Raw genomic sequence first — 5521 nt, 5'->3', positions numbered from 1 at the left:
GCCCAGCAGCACGGCGGCCAGCGTCAAGCCCCACAGCGCGGGAGCCAGAAGGAGAACAAGTGGTCGGTGACGACCCGGTGGGAGGTCGCCGACGTCACCTCAGGCAGGTGGTTGCTCATGCTCGCCAGGGTCTTCAAGAGGCTCTCGGCGCTGTCAGCGACCACCATGAGTGCGCTGGGGACGATGTCGGCGTGCAGGCGGAGGGCGCCCCTCCCAGGAGAAGTTGGTCGGCAGGAGGGCGCGGGGCGTCTCCCGGGGCAGGTCAGGAACAGGGTGGCGTTACACGGCGCGATGGTCGCGGACAGCAGAGCCGCCCTCAAGGCCTCGGCGTCGGCGGGGGCGTGCCAGCGGCCGCGAGGACGGCCAAGAGAGTGACGCGAGGGAGGCAGGCGAACGTCAGACGATGCCTATGTCGTCGCTGGCTTTTCGCGCTTTGCGACAGCCTCCAGGGCCCCGACCAGCATACACTCCGTCCTATGCCCCTCGGCCGTGCCCCGTGCCTTGGTCGACAACGAGCAGTGCGTGTAGCTGGAGCCGGGGCGTGGAGCGGCCGCCCCGGCCGAGTGGGTGTGCGGTGCGGTGCTGCTGCGTTGGTGATGCGCGGCAGCGGCAACCCGTTTAAGGGTGGGGTCCTCTGTAGACCTCCACGGGAGGCGCGGCGTGGCAAGCGCGAGCAGTTTGGACTTCCCCTCGGCTGCTGCTCGTGCTACTGTGTGGGCTCGACAGGGCCGAGCAGCCGAGGGGCCCTGTCCCGCACCCGCGCTCCAACCTTCAAATTGCTTTTTCAGAGTGTTGGATGCTTCTGAAGGGTAGGCAACCCACTCGGCACACGAGCGAGGCGGGTCGGTCAATGGTTACTCGTTGCAGGCGCCGTGACAGGCAAGCATCATCATAATTAAGTCTCGAAATTGATTCTTTACGCTAGGGTATGTTATCCCAGGATCGAAGAGAAGCGACATTGTTCACATCGTGATTGTTCCTATCTGATCTACGCGACATCTCGACAGTTTCTTTTTTTTTTCTAAAGAACGGTAGAGAAAAACAGGAATCCGAGAACGTGGCGTTGTAGGGACAATACACGGGCACATGAGTATCACAAACTAGACGCCCATCGCAGTTTTGTTTTGTGTTAAAACGTTAAACGGATACCGAACGCCTCTCGGGACCATTCGAACCCCTCCCGTCGCGCCGCCGCCTCCCCGGGTACCAACGGACCGCCCGCAGCAAGTCTGCGCATCGTCGTCCTACATCACTGCCGTTTCTCGTTTTCACTCCACTAAATTGTGCCATCGTAATAAATCTTCATTTCATTGTGAATGAACAGTCTTTCTATGCAGCGCCACGTTCTGAGATTTTGCATTTATTGCAGGGTGTTTTAGTTTTCAGGCCTTGCCAGCCTGCCTGAACGAAAGAATGATGGAATAGTTGACGGTCAGCTAACAGCTTCTGCTTTGGACGCGGCCGTTTGCGTCGGCCTTGTTTGTAATTTGTAATTTATTTAACAATAATCGGTCGGTCATAACAGTTAGGACATCATATAGTGTGTTTTGCTGTTGTTTCATCGCACCAACATTCTTTACGACGCCGGCAATGGTTTTGTGGAGAGACTTGCCGAGGTCATTTAGCTGCTGACCATGCTGACTTTGGCGAACTTTGAGTGCGGTCGTTAAAGCCATATTATTTTCATCGAACTACTTTTCAAACACTGATGTTTGTTCTCAGTAAGGGGATCGAGACAACGCCCTTTTGTACAATCAGTTGTTGCGTTTCTCCAAAGGTGAGGAGATGAACATAACCTCTGCGAGCTTGTGTGGTTACAAAATTCTGGTTGTTTGATTTGCGAGTGCTTTTGCACGCTTTCTCTGTTTCTCTTCTACGCCTGTACCGATTCAAATTTCGACTTCTGTCCGAGTTATGTGTGTGTTTTTGCCGGTTAGACTTTCTTTCACATTTGCTGTATTTTCTATCAAAATATATGTGTGGTGCTTGTCTAGGTGTGGTTTGACTGTCAAACAGAGCTATTTAAATTGACTCATTCTATCATTCCTGTTTCAGGTATTTTGTTACTCCTATCGCTGACTGACAAATCCTATGTGGAGAGTTCCAAGTCCACTTCAACCTCTGTGCATCGTCGGATCTGCCTGCCGTCACTTTGTAGGGAGTAGCTTCCTGTGTTGAGCAAGAGTTTGGTAATGAAGGTTTGGAGGTGTTACCTCATGTCAATCAAAATGGAAGGGTTTTGACCTCAGAATATAGATTTTGTTGTGATGTGATTTCTGATTTGTAAATAATGATTGGTGCTTTAAAATCCCGTATGTTTCAGGAGAGGACTGTGTGATTACTTTTACACTGGCCGAAAAATCCTTTGTGGAGAGTTCCGAGTCCACTTCAACCTTGGGGCATCGTTTGATCTGTCTGCCGCCAACATGTAGGGAGCAACTTCGTGTTTGCTGAGAGAGACTTTGGTAATGAAGTTTTAGAGGTGCAAACTCATATCAATCAAAAGCGGACCACCAAGTTTTAACACAAGTATTAGTTTTAATGGAAGGTTATTAATTTCAGAATATAGGTTTTGTTGTGATGTGATTTCTGATTTGTCAATACAGATAGGTGTTTTAAAATCCTGTATGTTTGAGAAGAGGACTGCGTGACTGCTTTCTCAAGAAACTGACCTCAGTTGGTATTCCGTGTCAAGTTATGTGCTTTATATCGTACCTGGCTGAGCAACGGAATTTTTCACACAATTCATTGCTGTGCCTGCCTTCTCATCAAAACTGAAAGTTGGAGCCCCCTTCAGCAGACCAATGTAAGCATGTTTTTCTAAATCAAAAATTTGTATGTACCCAGTTGTTGTGTGGTGCTTGTTTTACCGAGTATGTACATAACTTTTTGTATTCCAGGTATGGGTGCGTGTCAACTGACCATTTCTTTCCGGCCTGGATTCATAATTAAGTTGCATCTTAAGGACACTGAACGGCAAGTGTTTGTCTTCTGCTGTTTGTTTATTCCCGCTGAAAAATAACTTCTATTATCAAGGTAAGTAATTGGTCTTAAGAACTACTGAGTGTGTAGGCATCTTTTTCTTACAGAACTTTCTGTTAATTTTGCAATACTTTAATTTAGTGTTGCTTGGAGGCTTAGGGAGGCTTACTTTTTTATCTCTTGAAAGTATAAAATACCAAAAAGGAATCAGTCACAAAGTTTTTACTCCACTTTCAATTGTTTTCAGTCGTGTGAAATAAAAATTGAATATAGAAAAAGAAAGTATTTGGGTGCACTACCCCACTGGGAAGTAAATTTGTTCATCATCATAAAAAGTTCAAAATTATTCTATTACTGCCCACTTTAAAGCAATGTAGTCTGTTAATAGAACGTCTTGTTGTTCCTCTGGGTCCATCCTGGAAGCAATAATGTTTACGTCCTGTTGTAGCTTATAGTTTTAAGAATTCAATTGTATGGGTGCCGGGGAGGTGGAAAACTCATCATTTATGTATTTGTTGTCACTTTTTGATGTATGAATTTTGTTTTAAGTAATATCAGTTCAAGTTCATGAATGAACTACTTTGTTTAGTTAAATGAGAAGCCTCACTTGATTGTTTAGTGAATCATTGCTAACTTCTCAATTATTACTGTTCTAGGTATGATTGACTCAACCATCCACCACCGTATTGGCTCTTACCCAATAATCAAGTGTCTGTGTCCTGGACACCCTGCACAGCTCACTCCAGTTTCGCATTTGGTTTTTGTTGCCTCAGTTTTCTCTAAAAAGGAGAGGTTGGGTTGGGTATGTATCACATACACTCTCACTTCTGCTGTACATTTAAAATTAGGTGAGCTTATTATTGTTTGTATTCAACGTTATGTAAATTCCACCTGTGTCATTTTTTGTCCTCCAGGCGTCAGTATTGAAGACGAAGGAATCCGCATCTTGAGCAAGCGACCTCCTCTTTCAAGACTTGGATGCAATGTGACGAATGGATTATAGAAATTGCCTGAAGTGTTTTGTGCTTGTGAGTCAGTATTTGCTGGGACATCATGGCCATGCTGACCATTCAATAATCTGTGCATGTATTACTTTAGTGGGGGGTCTGAATTTGTGGTTGTTCCCACCTGCAGCTAGTTCCTTCTCTTTAGTTTGGTAAAATCTTTTCTTCAAGGTTTGTTTTGTTATTCCTGAAATGGTTTCTATAATGGTCTCTCTTAAATTTTTGTTGTATGGAAGTGTCAAAATTATTCTGTGGCGAGTTGTGTAGTACTGTTAAAACAGGAGCCAAGAGTCTGCTCTGTCTCTTTCTGCAATCTTTTTGTTATTTTTCAAAGTATAATGACTGCAATATTTTGATTTTGTTAACATTTTGTTGAAAGTCTTAGTATTATCCTAATTTTGTCAAGGGTACAATTGTAGGTTGTAAGTGTGGTAATTATTTTGTATAGTTCTAATGGTGGCCCCACAATGGAAGGAAGACAGTACCCATCATTGCAAATTTTGCTGATGGGCATACAGCTTGGGTTTGATAGATGCAACTAGGTCGTTCAGAAATGCATTAGACATATTTTCACAAATTTGGAACACATTTTAGTGCTACTTTATGGGTTTACAGAAAAATTATGGGTTCTGGTGGGTCCCTCATAGAGGCTCAAAAAAGTCTGCAAGATTGTTGAAAACACATATATTGCATTAGCAAACCTGGGCTGCATCCCTCATAGCAAAATTTTAAATGATTGGTGATGTATTACTGTGTTCCACCTTTAATATGGCGAGCAGAAACAATTCACCTGTACTTGATGGACAGATTGATGCAACACTTCAAATCAGTCTACAGCAGTGTATCAACCATGTTTCATTAAGCTTTCTGCCCTTCATGCTTCTTGGATCAACCGAGCTAAAGCAGGGGCGGAATGGCATGTAAAACTTTGCATTTGCAGTCTACTTTGGCAATTCTAGTACTGTTTATGTTGTCAATTACTGGATCACCCCTGGCAATGTTTCCATACATTTGAACTTGAGTGTTGTGAGGTCAAGATTCACCTTATATTTTGAAAGTATCCTATGGCCAAATGAGATGGTGTTGTCATTATATTTTACTCTGATTTTCATGTATTTTGAAGATAGTCTAATTTTCTGTATCAGGGTTGTGTTTTCTCATGGTGTTTAAAACCTTACTGGAGTGGTAAAATAACATCGAGTAACTGGTTGCTTTGTACCGCCTGATAAACATCTTCTGTTGATGGGAGAATTCAATGTATGAAAATTGATCGTTTCTTTTTCTTTGGAATGTGTGTGCTTTTATCAAAGAAAGCGCTAACGGTCAACGTGAAATGCTTTTGTGTCAGTTACTTTTTAATTTTTGCGTGCTTTACTTCATACATTGAGTTTATATTTTAGAAATGGGCATCTAGTTTTTGTTATAGTTATGTCCTTGAGAAAAAATCTATCTGAATCTTTTATGTGAACTTTCCTTTATGGATTCTGATAACATTTGGGAATATTGTTATTTCTTTTGCATTAAGTGTTAAGCAC

At 43.5% G+C, this 5521-nt stretch overlaps 1 long non-coding RNA gene across 6 annotated transcripts in view; it reads left to right on the top strand.

Annotated features, from left to right (window-relative positions):
- LOC113214963 (uncharacterized) overlaps positions 1–5515 on the top strand; it is a 9413-nt gene extending 3898 nt beyond the window's left edge. For 2 of the 6 annotated variants that reach the window (XR_008011133.1, XR_008011132.1), the window contains exons 3-7: positions 2056–2465; positions 2607–2806; positions 2901–3036; positions 3639–3784; positions 3897–5515. This is a non-coding gene — a long non-coding RNA (uncharacterized LOC113214963). Of the gene's footprint in view, positions 1–6; positions 1778–2055; positions 2530–2606; positions 2807–2900; positions 3037–3638; positions 3785–3896 lie in introns of those variants that run through there. The other 4 variants (XR_003303875.2, XR_003303873.2, XR_003303872.2 and 1 more) reach the window with 4 other exon arrangements.
- Positions 5516–5521: the final 6 nt, after the last annotated feature.

This window comes from Frankliniella occidentalis, unplaced genomic scaffold (genome assembly GCF_000697945.3).
Source record: "Frankliniella occidentalis isolate FOCC.00 unplaced genomic scaffold, Focc_3.1 Scaffold51, whole genome shotgun sequence".
NCBI lineage: Eukaryota > Metazoa > Arthropoda > Insecta > Thysanoptera > Thripidae > Frankliniella > Frankliniella occidentalis.
This window is presented reverse-complemented; position numbering and strand designations above follow the sequence as displayed.